Below are 21,414 nucleotides of genomic sequence, written 5' to 3' on the forward strand. Positions count from 1 at the left end.
AAATTTGTTTAGCTATGAACTGCATGATGTGCCTTCAAAGAACGGGGATGGGAGACGGGCCCTCCTTGGGCAGCAGGGCTTTAAGAGGACATCCCAACACACCTGGTGTGACAACAGGGAGAGTGCTTGGCATTTCATTTTCCTCCCAGAGTACCTCAGAGAAGTAAGCATTGCTCCTGTTTGAAAACAGGGGAAACGGAGGCACAGCAGGACAAATGGTCGTCCAGGAGACCCAGTGGTGCAGAGATGGAGAAGTGTTGCTTCCTGAGTGCCCAGACCAGAGCTCAAACCCCGCACCATACTGCTGCCTACCTGCACAAACCATTCCTGAACCGGTGACTGTTGATGACCCAACACGAGAGGATGGAGACGCTGGGGCCAACTGTGTTTGCAGAGGAGGTTCCAAGAGATGTAAGACCAAGGAGCTGGGCAAAACTTCAAGGGCTTTTGCAGATCAGTGGGCACAGTGGAAGCCAATGGAGGCCAGGCAGTGCTGGGGTTTCTTCCCAGAAACCCACCAAGCAACAGCTCAGCTTCTCACTGCCTGCACGGATCTGTCAGACCCCATCAGCTGCTCTGCCAGCACACCTGTCCTCATCCTGCCTGCAGGGAGTCACCACGTCCCGCTGATGTTGCACGGGGAGAAGGGGCAGCTGGCAATGCAAGGCACGCCAGCAGAGCCAGCTGCTCACTACTCATTCCCACCCCCATCAAGCAGAGATGCCGTAAGTCAGCAGGAATGCTTTTCACATCATCCCCACGCTGCCGCTGTACGCTCTGACGCCGGGCAGATTTATGGGTGCTGCTGAGCCGGACCGGCAGCCCAGCGTCACATCCTGCAGCACATGGAGGATGGCAGGCGGCAGCAATTTCCACAAGCAGACGCCTCTGAGGGCAGCGCTGGCAGCCCCTTCCCGTTGGAAGCACAGCCCCTTTGTGAGCATCGCAGCCGCGGCACCTGCAGCCCAGTCCCACCCGCCAGGCCTGGCCCCAGCCGAGCCCTGCTCCCAGCCACGAGCCCTGCTCCCACCCGTGGCCTCCTCACAGCAGCCCCTCTTCCTCGCACCCCCACCCTGCCCTGTCCTCAGCTCACACCAACTCACGAGAGACGGAGAGAGAAATTTGCAGACAAGGTGCAAAAAGCGAGATGCTTCCTGCTAGGCAGAAACAAAGAGCGCAAGCACTTACAGGTCTCCCGTGGCACCAGCAATCCCATCTGTTACTGATACAACTCCTGCTCCCCCTAACTGCCACGGAGGACTTCTCTCAATTACCTCTAACACGCTTATCTCTGTCTTTCCATAATCAGGCACGCTCTACAGCTGCAGCAAAGCCCTTCCCAGCCGCCAGCTTCCAGACACCATGGAGGGATTTGGGGATTTTTTTCCTGCCAGCCCACTTAGAGACATCCGTCACTGATGCAACAAGGAGCTGCTAGACGCTGCACTGTCCCTGGCTGCAGCACGGTGCTGGGACCTCTGTTTGCCCCCTCGGACAGACCTGAGGCTGGAGAACTGCATTCGCAGCGCAAGCGATGGATGCAGGAGGTCTCAGCTCCACCACACCAGCTGCCCTTCCTGTTCCTTTTAATAACTCCACTTAATATTAACGTGCCGTTACCCGGAGTCCTTTTAGATCAGCAGCCTTGGAGTTGCTTGGAAACTGCTGGCTGCAATGCCTGCAAGGCTCTGCTGAGAGGGCTCACAGCCAGCCTGCGTCCCGGGAACCTGGCGGAACAACGCCTGTACTCTGCTGACAGCACTGAAGAACAGGGACAGAGAGGGGGGAGCGGCTGCAGGGTGGCCCCGTCGCACCCCGGGGCTGCAGCCGTCCCAGTGAGCACAGAGCAGCTGCACACGGGGATGGAGAGACCCAAGGTCTCAAGGCTGCATCTGAAAGCACACCCGGAGGCAGGGGAAAGGCGAGGCGGTGGCGCAGGGCGCGAGCAAAACCTGCTTGGCCTCGTCAGATTTGTTTGACCAAATCTGGAAGCTGAATTCAATCACGAGAAGAGAAGGGTTTTGCTGTACGTGCAAGTCTCAGCATGGCCTTAATGGTGAAGTCACCGACACCTCCGTAATACCCTATGAATAATTAGGTATCTCATCCAATTTACGGCTTACCATAAAACGCTGCCACGTTTTGGGAGGCAGCACTTTTTTAATGCTGTAGCAATGACAAAAAGCGTGTTTTATTGCAGGAATGGCAGCGTAAGTATATTTATCTGTTGGCTAAGATTCTCCAGTGCACTTCCCTCTCTAATAGCCGTACAAACACATATACATCCCAGATTTATTCCGTAGGATTTTCGATGCTTTGCTTTTTAATTTACATAATATGTGAAATTTGCTGTTTAAAATGGTGAGAGCAACGAGCCACCAACACACTCGCATGCATCCAGAGCTCCCCCGTCTCACACTGCTCCCGTTTCCCAGCGGTGCCAGCACTCTGGGGTTCCCACAGCCACCCGTGGGCTTTGAGCTCTGTGGCACCGGTGTGGCTGAAGAGAGATAGACAGCAGGAAGGAACGGCTCTCCACGCAGCCCTCTGCATCCTCCCTGTGGCTGCAGGTCTGCCCACAGCCCGACAGCGTGGCACTGCTGCACCTTGCCCTTGTACGCAGGTGGAAGCTGGGCTCGTCTCGGCTGCCTCTGGCAAAGCAGTGCGATGAAAACGCTGCCCAGGTGTTGGGATGCAAGAGGTGTCAGGGCAGCACACAAACAGCTCAGGGCAGGAGTCCCAAAGGGACAGAAATGTGAGCAGAGCACTGTCAGTGCTGGTGAAATGCGCCTCAGATGCCATCCTGCCCGGCACCTTCCTCCAGTACCCTGCGAAACACTGCCTTCTTTTTTATGGTTGTGGGTTTTTTTTTTTTGTTGTTTTTTTTTAATTATATTGTGGAATTAGAAGTCTGATTGATATGAATATGTAACAACACGGCTTTATTAATAGCAGCTGCATTATCAGTTAGCTCCCTGCTATTGGCAGGAGATCTGGGACAATCTGTGGCTTGAAAACTAAGGAGAAATGCAACCCGCAAAGGCAGCAGCGGCGAGATAATTTCATTCCTTTTCAGGGTGAGCTGGCCAGGACATCACAAGCACGATGCTCACCGATGCATTGCAATGGCTCTCCCTGCCCAGCTGCAGGAGCGGGCGCTGAGCTGCTCCACGCAGTGGGGTTGGCAGCTCTGGTGCAGGCAGGAGATGCCCTTCGTGCCAGGGAGCCCCGCAGCCAGCTGCAACCTTTGCAAATGGAGGTCAGGCGGTCCGGAGAGCCGCACAAATCTCACTGACACGGCTAATAAACTCCCATCGCAGTTTGCTTTCCTTACGACCCCATCCACCAGCCTGGAGGCTTAAATGAAAACAAGATTACAAAGGAGATTGGATTGGACATATTTCTGGTGTGCTATTTTAGCTGTAAATTATGCCAGCTTCATAAAACCCCAACTGTTCTTTCCCAAGATCCCTGCATAGATTGGCTTGCTGCGATCAGGCGGACCGGGCGCTCGCAGACGTCTGGAAAAATGCTGAAGGGGTCCAAGCATGACCAAGATGCTGTAGCACTGCACATCCGTATGTATCTACACACACACACAGCCATGGCAGCACCCGAGAACTTGCCTTGGATGCTGATTAGCTAACTCATGGCACGCACATGCAGGGTTTGCTATACGCAAGCTTTCGCTGATCCGACTCTACAGACCTCCTGTGACATCTGCACTAACACTCAGCCCAGTCTCTGCTCCCAGGAGAGCTCAGTATTGGGCAGCACTGTGCTCTGCTGGGCTGGACGTGAGGTGTGGGGCCCTGAATACACAGCAGGGTGAGCCTGGCTTGCTGTGGGCAGCCCAGGAGCAGGCTCTGCAGCACCAAAGGCAAAAACAGCCACAGCGTCAAGTTCGCTACAGCAAAACTGGCAAGAGCTTTTGCAATTCCTCTCACGAGCAGCACTGCACCTTGGCTGTGCTCCACAACCCTGGAGGACAGCAGTGCTGCCCAAGCACACGGTGCTGCTTTGGAGTGAACCAAGCAGCACTGCCCAGAGCTAAAAGGACAGCAGTCCACCCCAGCCCATGGCTCCAGCCCCTGGACCCTATTCTACCAGCACCAGCTTTCCCCAGGGTGCTGCAGCCACCAGGATGAGTTCTGAAACCTTGGTACAGCTGCTGGGCCACTGTGAGCAGGGCTATCTGGTGCAGCTGTGGGGATGCACACAAGGCAAGGAGCACAACAAACACCTATTCCCCGCTCCCTCCCAACCCCAAGATTGGCTGCAGACAACCCAGCTCTGTGCCTCCTGCTCCTTCCCCTCTGTAGCACAGTCAGGGCTGCCCCCCTGCTGCCACAGCCCCGTGCTGGCAGCTAGGCAACCAGGACCCAGAGCTGAGTATCACCACTCGGCAGCTGTGAGCATCCTGCCACCTCCCAGGGACAACAGCCACACTGGGGATGCTGCTGGCAAAGCCCATGCAGCCTGGAGGAGCCCTGCTCACCCAGTTCCCATTACCTGAGGAAGGAGCACCAGCACGCTGTGCCTTTCCCAGCAGCATGTCTGTAATCCTTCAGTGGCTCCACCTGCTCGGAGCCCAGCTGGGTCCCACCGTGCTTTCCTCACATAGCAGCTTGCAGCCCCACTGCCAGCCCTAGGAGCGGCACAAACCAAAACCCTCTCTGGAACATCAGGCACAGCCTGTTTCAGCCATCCTCCTCTCACCGGCCCTTCCAGGTATGGCTACAGCCTCAGCCTTGCACATCTACAGCAGCTTCCTCACCTGCAGAACCCCTCCCAGAGTCGCAACCTTTTGGGAGACCACGCAATTCATGGGAAGGCCCCCGTGCAGCTTTTGCTAAGAAGGACACAGCATCCTGCCCAGGCACCGCACGCTGGCAGCACGGCTAACGGAGCAACACCACGCTGCAGGAAATGAACAGGGTGGAATCCTCGGGCTGGGCAAGACAGCAGATGGATACAAAGGGGTTTGTGCCCAAAGACCCCCTGCGTGCCTCGCCGTGCTCTCCAGCAGGGATCTGCATCCCCATCATGTGGGCACACACGCGACCTGCCCCATGATGAGCAGTCTCTGCACGGTACACTCCGTACCATTCACCACTGGGACTTGGCAGAGGGCTTGTCTGCACGTGTACATATCTATCAATACAAAACCAGGCTTCCCAGGCAATCAATAACGCTATTTAAGAGATAAATCTCAGTATCGACTGACTGCTGAGGCCAGCTCCTGATTAATTTAAAAGAGAGGCAGGGAGAACGATGAGGAGCTCAGAAGTGTTCCCAGCATCACTGAGCAACCATTCTGTGTGCTGAGGCTGTGCTGGGCTGATGCCTTGGAGCTGGGGCTGTGCAAGATGTGGGGTTGCCCCAGTCCCCTTGTTACCACCACCAGAGCTGTCACAGTGCTGCTGCCTGCCCAGCCCCAGAGCTGTGCTGTATGGGGGTGGACAAGACCACGTCCTGGTGGGCCCATACTTCTGTCCCTTACTTTTGAGGCTGGAAGAACCCTGCAGCACAGACACTGTGGATGGGTGATGCCTCAGCCCCCGCAGGCAGAGTGCTGGGAGCATGCAGCACAGCTTCAGCCATTTCAGTGAGTGAGAGGGACCATTACTGCAGCTCAGCTGCCCTCCTCCTACTGCGAGCTCTGAGACATCACCGGCACGAGGGTCCTTTTTGGTGCCAGCTCTCCCCATGCTATTGCTGGCTGCTGCACCCCAGGAAGCAGGGCTCTGCTCCTGTGGGATCTGTGCCCTGCTCCGAGCAGCCTGGGGGCTCTGCAAGGCAGCTGCCTTCCTTGTCCTTACATAAATGCTTTCTCATTTCTGGAACGTGGTGCCTGTGTGTTGGTGCTGCCCTGATGGATGGCACTCAGCTCACAGGGATGAACTGAGAGTGCAAGGGAAGGACCACCGGTAATGGGCTCTACAAGCATGGGGCAGAGCTGAGGGCCAGCAGCTTTGTCCTTCAGTGCCAGGGAGCAGCTGCTGAGCAGGCAGTGGAAGCATCCTCCAGGTGGCATGGGGCTGTGATTTGAGGCAGGATCTGATCTCTGCAGAGCCATGAACAAGTCCCAGAGCCCAGCTCGCTGCTCCCCAGCACACAGGTCGGCCAGCGTGGTCACAGGGGACAAAGCAACACGCTGAAATGTGTGTGCAAACAGTGCCTTATCTCCAGCTTGCTTTCTGCTCTGGGAGTCCCATGGTAGACAGGACCTGATGTTAGGAGCTGATGTTTCAAAGTGAGGTCTGGCTTATCTCAGCTTACAGAGGTGAGCTCCAGAGCTCACTGAGAGCACTGTGCCTCTCTCCTGCCTTGGGAACCTTGAGGCCAATGGGTCCCTGTCTGGGCAACCTCCCATCTTGAGCCTTATTGCTAGCAAACAGTCTGAGCCTGATCTGCACCCCAGGAGGTCCTCCCACAGCCACCAGCATACAAAGCAGCTGTGGCTTTGCACCTGTACCAAAGGCCTTTCCTTCTCAAATGATCCCAATCCCCCTCGCAGGCAGCTAGCTGCTTGCTCAGCTCCGAGTTGCAGCTGCAGGCGGAGCTCCAGCAAGGCAGAGCCAGCTGCTGGCAGCCAGCAGCACCTGCCCACGGCACAGGGCAGCTCAGCCTTTCTGACACCCTCGGACAGCCCAGGACCCACAGTCAACTCCGTGCCCTTATGCTGGAGCACTGCAGCCAGCAGCACCCCACACCAGCAGGCTTTGCAGTGGCTGCACTCCAGGCTGCTGCTGTGCTAACCAAGCACGCATCCAACGCATTTCCCTGCCAGCCACTCAAACAGCCCAGCTACCTGAGATAGATCTATGCTAGGGCACCCCAGGTGGTGGCAAACACCCAAACCTCGGTGCTGGGGTAGTGGGATTTGCTTCCTCCCTGGGCTTCTCAGCCAAGGAGCCCCACTGCCTGCCGAGTGCTGCTCCATGCCCATCGCCAAAACCACCCAAACTCTTTGACGAGGGATGTGAGCCCCAGCGAGCAGTGAGTGCATGAGGCTGGAGCTCAGCTACACGTCGATGCTCAGAGGGCCTGAAGCACAGCAGGGCTCGCAGACCCAGATGGGGGCTATTCCTGCTTTCCTCTTCAAAAAAGAAAAAAAAAAAAATTGGAAATAAATCACGTTTTCTTTCCTTTCTTAACACACAATTTTCGGTTGCTGCTCAGGCGCAGTGTGGAACTCCTTGCCGCAGGATGGCAGCTCAGCATCCCTTGGGCCTGATCCAGAGCTGCTCTTGGCCCCCAGGCAGCCCTGTGCCCAGTGAGGCTCTCAAACACAACAAACTGCATCTCAGCTCATGTTGGTCAGAGCCGGTTTGTCTCCCCTCACCTCTTCCCTTGTAGAGATGGAGGAACTGAGGCACATTGCAGTGAAAGGCGAGCCAGGGCTATCTGCTTGTTGTGTGAAAGGAGAAGGATACAAGTATTTTCACATTGCTCTCACCCCGCAGATCTCCTAAGGAGGAAACCACATCTCTCCACCAGACCCACTGCCAGCAAGGAGGAAAAGTCAGCCCATCCCAATTGTCCTATAGCAGGGAAACAGGCAAAGAACACCAACAAGCCCAAGCCAGAAGCAAAGCAGTTTCATCTCTGTTCTTTCAGCTCAGCTGGGTGCAATCCACATCAATAAACGCCACAACACTGGGAGAACACGAAGGGCATCACTGCCTAGGAGCGTGCCAAGGTGACCCAGCAGCAACGGCACAGCTCCTGGCTGGGGAAAACGGGGCTGGGGGAAGCAGCACGGATCCCATTCAGCCCCTCCAGAGCCCTAAGAGCAGATTCCTCCTCCTGTGCCTCTGGGCTGGGCGGTACCACCTGCAGATGCATCATCCATAAGCTACAACCGCAGCAGGATGGATGGAAAGGATGCGCCCTAGGCTGCATCCTCCGGTACCCGCACAACATCACGTCTACCACCGCCCCACGGGGCGAAGCAGGGTCTTGCTTCAGCGCCTTCGGAGCACCCAAACCCGGGGGGAGCACGGGAACCCCGCAGCAAGGCAGGAGGAGGCAAACCTCCCGCATAACCTTGGCGCGGGCAGCGAGCAGAGCACCGCTCGGAGAGCGGAAAGAACTCCTGCAAACTGCTTGAGACGGCAGCGGGAAGCGCGCATCTCCATCCCCCGGCCCCTCGGTCCCCTCTTCCGGGCGCACAGCGCTCACCTCGGCTCCGGCTCCGCTCCCTCCGTCGCTGCCGCTGGTTCAGGCGGGCGGCGCGGCGGGCGGGCACGGCCGGGCTCCTGCGGGCCGCCGCCCCCATGGCTCTGCCGCCGCCGCAGCGCCCGCACCGCACCGCGCCCCGCACCGCGCCCCGCTCAGCGCGCAGCCGGTGCCCGCCGCCCCCGCCCCGCCATGCCGCCGGGCTGCCCGCTCTCTCCCGGCCGGCGGCGGCGGGCGGCTGCGGCACCGGGCGCTGTGCGCGGCTCTGCGGGGCTGAGAGCGGCTGTGGATACGCGGGGCGGGGCCCGGGGAGAGAGGGAGGAGGGGGCGGGGGGCGGCGGGAGGACCCCGCGCTGCCCCGTCGGGACGAGGGCGCGATCGGCTGCGGCGCGCGCGGTGCGCGTCCCCGGGTGCCCATCCCGTCGGAGGTCCCCCGCCCGGTGCTCTGTCACCGCAGGAGCGCTCCTCTCCGCCGCCCTTTCCGAGCTGGAGCATCTCCCCGCTGCCCACCCGCCCCCTGAGCCCCCGATGCTGGGCTTCGAGGCCATCTCCGTGCCCCCCCGCAGCTCTGTGTCGCCCCCCAGCACCCAGCCCCTCTTGCCATCCGCTCGCTCGACACCATGGGAACCTTCTGCAGTTCCCCGTCAGCTTCGTTTTGAGCACCTTTAGAACTTCTGTGCGACGTGCCACGTTTGCACCTCTTGCTCTTCACCCTCCTCTCCAAACGCGCTGTGCTTCCTGCGCTCCCATCCATAGGTAACTCCATGGTAACCTCCTCCATTTAAAATAAAACAAAACCAACAACAAATAACAAAAGCTCTTAAGGAAACCGTTATCTAGGCACAGGAGGAGGCTTGTGCGTGTTTCTCATTAAAATACGGGGAAATGAGGGCTGGGGGGTGAAGGTACCGTGGCTTTGGGGAATTCAGGTACGCAATTAACTGGAGGGAACACAAGCAGGTTTGCACACCGTGAATCCCTCCTCTGAGAAGCCGTCTCCCATCCCATCCTTACTCCTCGTGTTGGTCAGGGCTCCAACAACTCCCGGAAGAAATCAGACCTGCCTGCAGCTTCCCGGCTCTGACCTCTTACCAAAACCACCAGCGCTTCTGCTGCCTTCACTGCGCTCCCCGTCCCGCCAGCAGCTCTGTGCCCTGAGCCCTTACAGAAATCCCACCCAGCCCTTGGCCACGCGGTGCTCCCCATCTCATCAGCTCTCCCCCAGACTTCCCTGCAGCCACAGAACTGCCAGCAGAGCAGCACCCAGAGAACATTGAGATTGCATTCCCCCCAGGTGCTTCCTTTCTCTCCATCTCCCACCTGACAACACGCCCGTGCTGGGGGCCTGCGTGCCCCCTCCTGCTGCCTCCCTGGGCACAGCATACCTTGGGAAGGCTCTCTGCTCCCCATCTCAGCATCTCCTGCACTATTTTTAAAGCTGTGGCAATTTTGGTCTCCTTACAGATACAACCGTGTGAAAATAACTTGTAAAAATATATATATTTTCGAGATGAAGATTGAAGGGAAGATCTAACAAAGCTGGTAAGGTTTGCTAGCTTTTAATATCAAAGTTTGCTCCATAAATACACGTTCATCCCTCTGCCTCGCCTGCGTGCACAGATATCCCTCCCATTGCAGAGCATTGGGACGTGCAGCCACCTGCTCACACACACCTTTCAGCTTCAGCTCCTGCTGTAAAGCTGTTAAAAGCACGAGCTCAGAGAGGGGGACTCGGCCCTCCTACAAAGAGCTGGGAAACGTCCCCTGGTGCACGGGATCAGTGCTCCAGCAGCACGTGTGGTGGCTGGGATGAGGATGGGAGGTGCACACCTGGGCTTCCTCCCTCCTCCAAGAGGAGCAGAGCAGAGCCCCCTCCTACTCCAGCTCTCCAGATGGCTCTGAGCCAGAGCGAGTAGGAGAAATCACGACTACCCGATGGCTGCTTGGCAGTTGTCGTGAAACAACCCAGCAGTTGTCAAGCCGGATCGCTGTCGCCTGCTGGGAGCCACGCTGCCACGCTGTGGCAGGACTCGGGGCCGCCCCATCCCCGGCTGCTCCGTACGGAGCCCCAGGTCCTCACCAGGGCTGACCGAAACCACTGGGCTGCGTTTGGGGAGCAGAGCTCAGCCCCCAGCACTGAGAGAGAGCTCGGTTGCAGCGGCGCTGGGCTGAGGGCACAGCATCCCTCCTGCCAGGCACCGTGGGAAGGCTGTTGTGGAATAAACATCCCATTAAGCCCAGGAAAAATAAAATTAGCTCGCCGAGCCCAGTGGGATGGGAAGCAAACAGCTCCATCGGCACTCGAGAGCGAGCGTTTATGTAAGCAACGGGCTCAGCAGCTGTGGGAGCAGCAGCACGAAGGAGCCGGGCAGGGAGCAGGCGGCCACCAGCACCTTTCCCAGGCAGTTGTCACCTGCAGAGCACAGCGGTGCCCACAGGTGTCGCAGGGGACCTTTGGTGATGCTCCTCCTTGCGGGATGCAGAACGGAGCAGCGAGCCCAAGGGGCACAGCGCAAGGCAGGGAGGCTTCTCCCTGTGCTTCCCTCTGTGCCAGGGGTGCTCGTGTGCAGTGAAGGTGAGAGGGTGGTGGGGTTTTGGGGACCTGGGTTGGACTGCAGGGACTCGTGAGGGCAGCACTGTGAGCACAGGGTGCCTGGAGGTGGTGTGTGCCCTGCTTGCAGTGCTGGGGTCCTGGGAGGAAGCGGAACAGCCACTGGGCTCCTTTCTGCTGCCTCTCCCCCACTGCCCTCTGCCTGCCTAAAGCCCGTCTCCTACAGCATCTGCTTCAGCCTCCTCAGTTCCCAAAGGCCTCAATTAAACACGTAATGAGGAATGCGTTGCAGTAGCAGCAAAACCACCCTTCAAACTGGAAAAAGAGCATTCTTCACACAGCAAGATTTGTGCAAGCCTGCAGGAGCTCGCTGGAGGCAGAGCCCCACGTTTCTGGTGCAGGCAGACTGGGGCAGCTCTGGGTTCACACCGCACACTCCCACCAGCACAGGATGCTCTGTGCTGGGAATAATGGGCTACAGTGGGGAGCAGAATGCCAGCAGCTTGCAGGTACCAAGGAAGCCTGTTGAATCTGTTATGGATCTGCCTCTCAGCCCTGAGAAGTGTCATCCTCCAGTAGAGCTTCTCCGGGAGGGAGCACTCAGGTTCTCTTACCCTGCGCCATTAAGGAGTCATTAAACTCACACAGCAGATTTTCCCATTGTGGAGAGCAGGCAAAGAGCTTTCTCCCTTGCACCCAGTTGTTGGCTAACAAGGAACCTGATAACAAGGAACCTGATTCCACCCCTGAGGATCTCAGGTCCATCCTGGGCTCCAGTTTCACCCCACAGCTGGGAGCACAAGCAGGCACCAGGAGCACAGCCCTGCAGGGATGCAGCACCCAGGGACCACACCGCCCTGTGGATGCCATCCCAGCAGCAGAGCGAGCGGGATGGCAGCGGGGTGATGGATGGCAGCTGTCTGTGTGGCTGCAGCACAATTACAGAGCGGAGCAGTGCCGGAGCCGGCCGGGGAGATGGCAGCACTCCAGCTCTGCGGCTCCTTCCTTACCTGGCTAAATTGGTCCATCTGCACAGAGCAGCCTGGCTGCCAGACAGCTCAGCCCCCTCTGAAAGCCGGAGGCATCAATGCCTTTGCTAATTGGACCTGTTGCCGTGGCTGTTTTTCGCTTTGTTTTCCTTCCAGGCAGAGGTCGGGGCGTGCTGAGGGTATCAGAGCCCTGCCAGGGGGCTCCCACCTGTGCCAGGAGGGCAGGACCTGAAACCGGCTGGAGGAGGCGAATACCTCTGCCCGTCCCTTCCCCGTGTGTAGCTGTGGGAGGGGAGCGGGACTCATCCCTTGGCACAGAGGTAGGCAGCACCCGTCCCCCCCGTGCCACGATGGGGCCGTCACCGCCGACGGACTGCAGCCATTCAAGGAGGGCTCGGAGCAGCTGCGGCCGCCTTATTGCATCTGTATCAACGCGAGCAGCCCCAGCACGCAGCTTCCCGCGGAGCGGTGCCCACACATCCCCACCCTCCTTCCTCCCCTGCCCCCCCTCCCCAGCTGGCAGCGGAGCGCAGGGTCCGGAGGAGCGAATAAACAGAGATTTGACCGAGCAGAGGAGATGGAGGCATTCGCGAGAGCGCATCTAAGAGCTCGGGGCGAGCGGAGAGCTGGCGCTGGAGGAGCGATGGTAATTACAGCCTGTTTGCGCTCACTCCCTCATTTAGCAGCAGAGCTTTCCATCCTCGCACGCAGCCCGGCTCCCGCGACTCGCAGCCCGCAGCTCTCCCCCAATTCCCAGCTCTGCCCCATCACCCCCCAGCTCTGCCCCCTCCTCCCCCCCGTGGGGCCACGCAGCGTTTACCTCGCCGATGGCTGCCTCGGTTCATCCCCTTCTCCCTCGCCCTGTTGCTGGAGGAGCAGCAGTGAAATTACACCTCCTGCTCCACACCCCCGCGTTCCCGTACTGTCTCTCCTGGCCAAACCCCGTTCGTTGCCTGCTGTTATTTTTAGCTTCTGGGAGCACTGATCTTTTTTTTTCCCTCTTAATGGCACACGTGTGCTACGAGAGGAACGCGGATGGAGCCGCGGGTCCCAGCACAGCGAGCGGCCATGGGGCAGAACGGCACCTCTTTGCTTCCCTCTCCCCCTTGGCACCGCAGCCTGCAGACCCCCACGGGCTGCCGCCCCCTCTGCAGGTGAGGAACGACCACGATTCCTCCTTCCTGGAGATAAATCAGGAGTGCAGCAGAGATAGGGCAGTACGTGGGCTCCTTGCATCTGGTGCTGCTTCCACACACCTGGGCACAGAGCAGCTCCCTACCCGAGGGGGTGGGGGGAAATGGGAGAGGATAAGCAGCGTTTTTCTCTCTATTAGGAGGTGGGGATCTGATCTAAGGCCTCTCATAGGGATGAATGAAGGGCTGTGAAAATATGGTGCTCCTTCTCAATGCTTATATCTGGGACCATCTCCAGCACCCCGCTCCAAGATGAGTGCCCATCACAGCAGCCCTCATTGCCAGCCAGGACCCCAGCATTACCTGCAGCCCCCTGGCAGCACAAGGAGCTCAAAGCCATCCTGCAGCTCAGCAGGAAAATAAATCAGGAGCAAAGCACAGGGCTGGCAGCTCACTGCTGGGCAATGGCCCCTTCGAGGACACCTCTGCTGCTCTCCATCAGGATTTTCCAGTCACTGTAATGAAGTGAAAGCTGATTTACTGCCCTTGCCCTGCAGTTCTGGGCACGCTGCGCACCTCACCTTCAGTGCTAACAGGAGTGTTTAAAGGGCTTTTAGCCGCAGCACCAATCAACCCCAAATAACAGCAGGGGCTGGGGAAGGCTAGGAGAATATCAGGATATGGAGGATGCCAGCAGGCTATACTGGAAATGCTTGCATGATAGTTGGAGATTCAATGCAAACAGTGCCCCGAAGGCCAAGGGCTTTTGTAGCACAGAGGAGAGCTTTTTGGAAAGCAGATGATTCATAGCAGCAGAGATGGCCGACTGCTTAGGGAAGCCTCAAACCTCAGCAACTTCCAACTCCTGTTGCATCTAATGAGGCTGCAAGCTGCCCCTCCTCAGAAATAACATCTTGGTGACAGTTCTCTCCACACTGCTGTCCAAACAGCCTCAGATCCGCAGCTGGATGAGGTGGGGTGGTTACATGAAATAGGATTCAGGCAGGTCCCAAGCTCAGGTGGGCTGAGGGGAGGACGAGCAGTGGTGCTGCAAGGCAGGCGGCGCAGCAACCCAACTCCCAAACACTCCTGGAGTCCATCCGTGGCCTCCCTTACTTTAATCCATGTTGCAATGAATTAAACATGTTTTAATATCAAAAATGGAAGACTGAGGATCAGCAGTCATAAATCTTTCCGTATGAAGCTGGTGTGTATGCAGGGCAAGCACAGTAATTAGAGTCATGCAGCGATTTATTTGGAGGAAGCAACTGAAGGCGTTCAGATATTGAGTTCTCGTTCTCAGCACGCGCCAGTTCCTGCCCAGGGTAAATCCATCCGTGGTGGGGATGCTGGAGGGGTGGAAGGGCTGGATGGCACACAGCTGGGGCTTCCACGTCCCATGGTGGGGACAGCAGTGCCCAGGAAGGCTCCTTCACTGCAGGTGGGGATGCTGGGTCCGGAGCTGGGGATCATTTGTAGCCATCACACCAAACTGAGCACCACCCCCAGCCTGGGCCCCAGTGCATTCCTGCTCCCTTTACACAGCTGCTAGCTCCGGCCCAGCAGAGCCAGTGGCAGACATCTGCATTTCAGGCACGCAGCACAGAGCTGAAGCCATGGTTACACACCTCTTTCTATTCTAAGCAGACGCTTTCCCGAGTTGCTTCTGGCTGTCCTCTGCCTTCCCACCTTTGTGCCTGGGAGCTGGCAGGAGTTACCCCGGCACGAGAGCAGCTCTGCAGGCGGCTGCAGCTGACCCACGGGCTGGAGGTGGGCTCTCCAGCTGGGGCAGTGTGAAGGCTGTGTGTCCTGAAGCAGTCCAGCCCAGAAGCAACGGCACCGTGGGACGGCGGATCCTTTGGGGCAAGTGAGATGGAAATCAGCACTGCGGGGCCACGGAGGGAGATGGGGCCTCTGGCTGCACCTCCAGAGCCCCAGGAGTTTGGTGCTGGTGGTACTGAGCTCAGGGCTGCTCCACCCCTCAGTAGCCACAGCAACACGCCAGGGGCTTGTGGATGCCTTTGAACGTTCCCCAGGAGGCACAAATCCCTCCAGAAATGCACCCCACGCATGTACAGGCTTTCAGTGTGTTCTCTGGTTCCTTCCCTCAAGCGGGAATCCCTGGGCGCACAGAGTGCTTTGCCCCAAAGGAAGCAGAGGGTTTTGCCTTTGCTTAACAGAGATAAAAAGAGGAAAACAAGCAGCAGATCCCCAGCTTTGTGAGCACCAGGTGGTCCCTTTGCCAGCTGGGTGAGCCCACCTGCATGCCATGCCATGCTGTGCCATGCCGTGCTGTTCTGTGCCATGCCGTGCTGTTCTGTGCCATGCTGTGCCATGCCATGCTGTTCTGTGCCGTGCTGTCCTCTGCCATGCTGTTCTGTGCCATGCTGTTCTGTGCCATGCTGTTCTGTGCCATGCTGTTCTGTGCCATGCTGTTCTATGCCATGCTGTGCCATGCCATGCTGTTCTGTGCCATGCTGTTCTGTGCCATGCTGTGCCATGCCATGCTGTTCTGTGCCGTGCTGTGCCATGCCATGCTGTTCTGTGCCATGCTGTTCTGTGCCAAGCTGTGCCATGCCATGCTGTGCCATGCCATGCTGTTCTGTGCCATGCTGTTCTGTGCCATGCTGTTCTGTGCCATGCTGTGCCATGCCATGCTGTGCCGCACCTCGCTGCCTTGCTGTCCCACCACATCCTCCCCATGTTTGCTTTTTCCTCCAAACCTCAGCCTCCAAAATCACAGAGCCATGCACAAAGGACCGAATTTTTTAACACATTCTTGAAGGATTAAATTTCAAGGCCTCATAAATACCCGGAGAGGCTCGGGGACGCACACCTAGCAGCAGAGGATAAGCATCTAAGAACTGGTATTTAAAAATGAATGAGTTGCGGTGTTCAGATCAATCCTTCCACATTTAGAAGCCCAATTCTTGAAGTCTCAACCTGGGAGAGGGACTCGGATGGAGCTGGGAGAGACCTCCCGGGGTTTCCAAAGGCAAGAGCCAAGCTTTCATGGAATCACAGAAGCATTAAGGTTGGAAAAGGTGATACAGTCCAACCACAGCCCCTCTGTGCCCACTGACCACATCGAGGACACACATCAGCCACCATCAGTAGGTGAGGGGACTGCTGGGGCCCCAAACACCGCCTGCAACAGCATGGGGAAAGCAGAGGACTGCATTTATTTTTACATGCAAAGCATTTGTGTTTCCCTCTTTTATGAGATGGGCTGAAAGGAGTGAGAACAGACGATGGTGTTGAATTCCTGATCCAACACTTCAGATGCGTGCCATCGAAATAGCATTGCAAACAGACCCTATGGGAACCCACGGCTCTGGGTCCCTCTCAAGAAGCTCTGAACAGGAGCTGCTGTGCTGCGAGGCCGGGAGCAGCACCCTGCCTGTGTGGAATACATGGAAATGCATTTGGATGTTCCCTTTGAATCACTCCTCTCTCCTTCTCGTCCCCAAGGTGCTCTTAATAAAGCCAGAGGGGGAAAAGCTCTTTGTGTGGATTGTAGATGAGCAGGATCTTATCTTCTGCCTTGAATTTACCCTGTAATCCTGTTTAGAAGTGGAACACGAGGTGCTAGAGCCACCAGTTTGTGACCCATAGCCGAGAGAGGCCCCTTCAGCTCTGCCACCATCCCTCATCAACCTCATGTGCCGAAGCTGTTGGGTGGGAAGGTGCTGTGCTGGAAGCCCAGCCTTGTCCCTTCCACGTGTGTGGGACTGGGCCAGGGATGGGACTCAGCTCCACATTTACCCCCACCAGGTCACCTCCTCTCCTCCTGTTCAGCCCAGTGCAAACCACAGCAGCGCTCCCCAACCCCATGTGCCGAGTGGGGAGCAAATTCCCCTTCCAGCCAGGCAGTTGCCAACCCTTGCTGCTAATTGGTGCGGCTGCTCTCTCCTGGGACTGCAAATCTGATGGTTTCTCACTGTCCTTTTGCATTTTGCATTGTATTCTGTTTAGCTGAGGATGCTGGCAGCCCCTGGGGCACTTTTAATTTAAAAGAAGAAGCAAACACGCCGACCTCTTCCAATTTCCAGCATGGCACAAAGCTACCTGCAGCCCATAGGGTTCTGTGCTGCACTCTGTGCACCCTCACGTTCCCCAAGCACAGCTCCAGAGCACAGAGCCCAGTGGCACAGCTGAGGGCAGCACAGCCCTCCCCTCTCCCTTCCCCTTACTCAACAGCATCCCCACTTACTAGCAGGCAGGCATCAGCCCAGACTGAATGATGACATGACAGTAAGTGCTCCCATTGCATGGCAGCACGGACATCCAAACTGCTCACTGAAAGAGCACGACTGGCCCCAACAGAGCCTGTAATTAAAGGGAACTGCAGCCCTGCATGGTTACAGCACTAATAAAGCAATGAATGGAGATGACGCTCCCCCGCTGTGGCTGGAGAACCTGGCTGGGCTGCAATCACGCTGTAAGCACTAAATGGAGAGGTCAGCTTCTTCCCATCAGCGCTGTGTGAATGCTGAAGGCACAAGGGGAGAAGCATGGGGGTGGGAGCAGGAGCTTTGGCACTGAGAGCAACTCCAGGAGCTGGAGCCCTCCTTGAGGACATCTCCATCCCATTCAGCCTCACCAGGCCTGCAGCACTTCAACAGGAAGTGGAAAGATTTAAGAGGCAGCAGGAGGATTCTCACTTAGAAAGGAATCCCCTGCAGCTACAAAGAGCCAGTGCTGGGTGCACAGCAGGGAGGAGAGGTGTGAGGAGGAGGAGATCTGGGAAAGAGGAAGCATAGCAACACCTGAGCTCATGCACACAGGGCAGACGCCGGGCTGTGCTGGCAGAGGCAGGGCTGCTATGAGACTAACATGCTCAGTGCAGTGTCAGCATCCTCCAGAGGGGATCCCCCAGCACAGCCGTGGGCCAGGAACTGTGCAGCTCAGAGAGGAGAGCAGAGGCACGCGTCACCTCAGCCCCTCTGAACCCAGGTGCGTAATGAAGCTGAAGGCAGCAGCACGGACAGCAGGCAGATACCTCCACAGGCAGCTCAGTCTCTTCAAAAACTCAGAACTGGAGCAGGATTCCAACTCCTGGAGTGCAGAAGCAGCTCAAACAAGTAGGAAATGCACAGCCAGGGCACAGCCGGAGGTGCTCAGCCCACCCCAGGTGCAGGCACAGGCTGGAGCCATCGTGCAGCATGCTTTTATTTCTCCTTTCCCCTCCCCTGCGTGCTCTGCCAGCAGTGAGCGCCTGGCAAGGGAAGGGAAGATGGATTTGACTGCAAATGCTGCCAAGTGCAGCGAGTGAACGCTCTGGGAAAACTAAGGAGACAATTTGATCCCGCTCCTTTAGCACCAGCGATGCTGGGTGTGATTTGATAAGAGTTGGTATTTCCAAGCTGAAAGACAACTGTTTAAACTGGTGTCTGCAGGGCTCACGGGTTCCTTGATGCTTTCGTCTTAGCCTGCATTTCCACTGACAGAAAACCTCAGGCCAGGATTCCAGAAGCAGCGTCCCTCTGAGATGTGCCGACTGGAGCTGAGAGCAGCCTGGGTGCTTTGGTGAAGCTGTGTTTCCAGGCAGAGGGAAGGAGTGGGTCCCATTTCTACCGAGTGTGAGCGCTGCATCCCCACCATAACAGGGCAAATGTCAATGGCAGAGCCCCCAGCTGACCTCTGTGGGCCTCCTGGCTCAGCAGCACAGCAGATAGTGAGCTGTTAAGCACAGAGCTGGAGCTAAAAATCAACATGAAGCATCCCTCGCCCTTCGGGTTTGGCTCCAAACACCCATGATGTAAATGGGGTTGGGTTGATGACAAACCTGCCCCACTGCTGGCACTGGCAGAGGACAGCAGGGGACTCCTTGGTTCCTGCGAGCCCCTGCCTGCTCTATTTTGCCACAGGCACAGCCAGCAAACTGCAGCACAGCCCCAAAAAGCCCCAGTCAGTGCCTTGTGCACCTGCTGGCACCAAAGACTCTTCAGAGGGTTGAGCTCTGCAGACGTGATCTGCCTGAAATGAAATACAGAAGTGCTGCCAGAACTGTGGAGACGTCCTAGAGAGCACGCAGGGAAACAGAGCAGGTGCAGAGGGAGACGTGCTGAGATACTGCAGCCACAGAAATCCAATTCCCTGTTCAATTCAGTGCCCTGAAGATTGTGCTGATAGAGGAACATCTTTCAAACAGGGATGAGGCTGCAGGTTGGGGATGCAGAGAGGCACTCGTGTGTGTACACATGGGCACGGAGGGGGAGATGATTGAGAGAGCCCATAAGAGTGATGGTGGAGAATATGGAAGTGAACACAAAAATCAGCCTGGGAAATTCAAATAACTGCTGCGACGTAATGGGCTGAATGCATCCCGAGTGCTCAGCAGCGACACGGGGGAGACGTGGAGCCCGCGACGTCAGGAGCAGCCATTAGGATGGCTCCGCTTCAGAGGCTTTTAAGGAGCTATTTTTGCCATTCTGCAGTTACTCTGCAGGATACTCAGCCCCCACCATCCTCCAGAGAGCTTATCCTCTTCTCTCAGCGTTCCCCATCACCAGAGGTAGAAGAGGGGCCTGGAGCACGCAGCCACCGGCAGCACAGAGCTCCTGTGCTCGGCCACACAGTGCTGCTCCAGCACCACCCCGCTGGCCCCATCCCATAATACTACCCCTCTGCCACACTGTCACGATGGGAGCGCAGAGCTGTCACCCATCAGCACCCATCAGAGAGCCACGGTGTGGAATTACAGCTGCTCTGGGAGCGCCGGGTCCTTTGGTTGGACGTGGGAGCCCTCGAGCAGCGTGTGAAGGCGCACCAGGTGCCAACAGCCTGCTGGGTGCTGCCTTCCAGTTGGAGACACCATCCCACGCCTTCCAGCTCTACCAGTTTCCCCCTGGGACACCGCCGGGGTCCCAGTGCCAACACCTCAGTTATTTTTAATGAGGAGCAGGGCAGGGGAAGATCGTGTTTGCAACAGATATGGAAGGTACAGCTTAGCAAGGGCAGGAGAGAAACATGAGGTCACGACAGGAAGAGCTCTTTCTTGTTTGCCCACAGAAGGAAGTCAAACTGTTGTGATCCCACTGCCTCCAGAAGCCTGAACGTGGTAACAGGAACAGAAGAGGCTCCGAGGTTGCAGCAGGCGGCTCTACAGCCGTCACTTTTGATGCAGGGCTCCCAGTCAGCATGGCAGCCTGCTCCCATCACCCCACTGACACTCTGCACCCCATAGCCAGCTTCAGCGCCATCACTGCACGTGGACCAGCCCCAGCCAAGTTCCACCCCCCTCCAATGAATATCTGCTTCCACGGGACAAAAGGTCACAGAAGACCATCAGGTAGGGCTGTTATTTAACAAACTCAGACGTGACGGGGTTTGAGCTGCTCAGCAACGCTTTGAGGAGGAGCAGCCCCAGCAGAGCAGAGCTGCGCTGCCCAGGGCCACCCTCCTGTGTACTGCATGGCCCCGGTAGCTCGCCCATACACTCCCCTCACAGCTTGTGGGTTATTATTCCAGCCTCCAAGGACATAAACAGTTCCCTTGACTTAAGGAATGAGGCTGAGCACCCGAAGCATTTCTCACCTTGTCAGAGCCTCCCAGGTCCAGCTGTCACCCCGCTGCTCCTCCAGCCCCCCAGGCACAGCACAAAGCCTAGCACAAATCACACCTCTCCCAGCCTCCTCACCAAGATCATCACCCGGGTCCTGCAACAAGCACTGGACAGCAGATCCTCATTGCCCTCATAGCCCACCCAACGCTCAGAGCGCTGCTGGCCTCAGCCACGGCCGCTTACATCTGTTAGAGATCCCAGATGTCCAGGAAACATCTGGCTTGCCTACGTCATCGCCTTAAAATCCAACAGATTCAGCTCTATTCATTCCTATCCCTGCCGTTTTATGCAGCTTTCCAAGAAGAAAAGAATGTTCCAGAAGGCGTTTCTTTCTCCACGCCCTGTTGCAGCTGCAGGAGATAGGTGGCCAAACGCAGCCTGGCTGCCTGGGCAGCCTTTGCTGGGTGCTGGAAGCACCAAGCCTAAACAGCATGGATTGGAGTGCTGGTCAGCAGCAGGACAGCAGCTGCTGGAGCCACAACAGAGACCAGTGATAGAAGAGTTGGTCCCCAAGGAGTGTGGGTGGACAGCATCAGCATACCTGTAAACCCCTCAGATCTTCTCTCCACAAATGAGAGCATGAAGAATCGACTTTGAACTGAGGAAGGCTAACATTTCATCAGTTTGAGAGAAAAACTGCAACACCAAAGGTGCTGCTGTGCTGTCTGTGCCACTGCTCCAGGGCTGGGATCTCAAAGATGACCGTGGGAAATGAAACACAGAACAAGCTGGGATGCACACTTCAGTGCAACACCGTGGCCCGGGTGCAGGAGCAAATCCCTACAGGAGCAGTGGCTCTGCCAGCAGCACTGAGGGAAACAAGGTGCCCACAAGGCAGCACCACACGTTGCTTATCAGGATACTTCTATTAACAGCCTCCTTCTCACTTCCACTGCTACACTACTCTCTACTTGACTGCAATACATTTAATCAAGATGTTTCTTAGGGAACCAAATAAAGCTTGATGATGCTTAATGGCTGGGGCTTAAT

The sequence above is a fragment of the Tetrao urogallus genome (genome assembly GCF_951394365.1).
Source record: "Tetrao urogallus genome assembly, chromosome: 13".
Lineage (NCBI taxonomy): Eukaryota > Metazoa > Chordata > Aves > Galliformes > Phasianidae > Tetrao > Tetrao urogallus.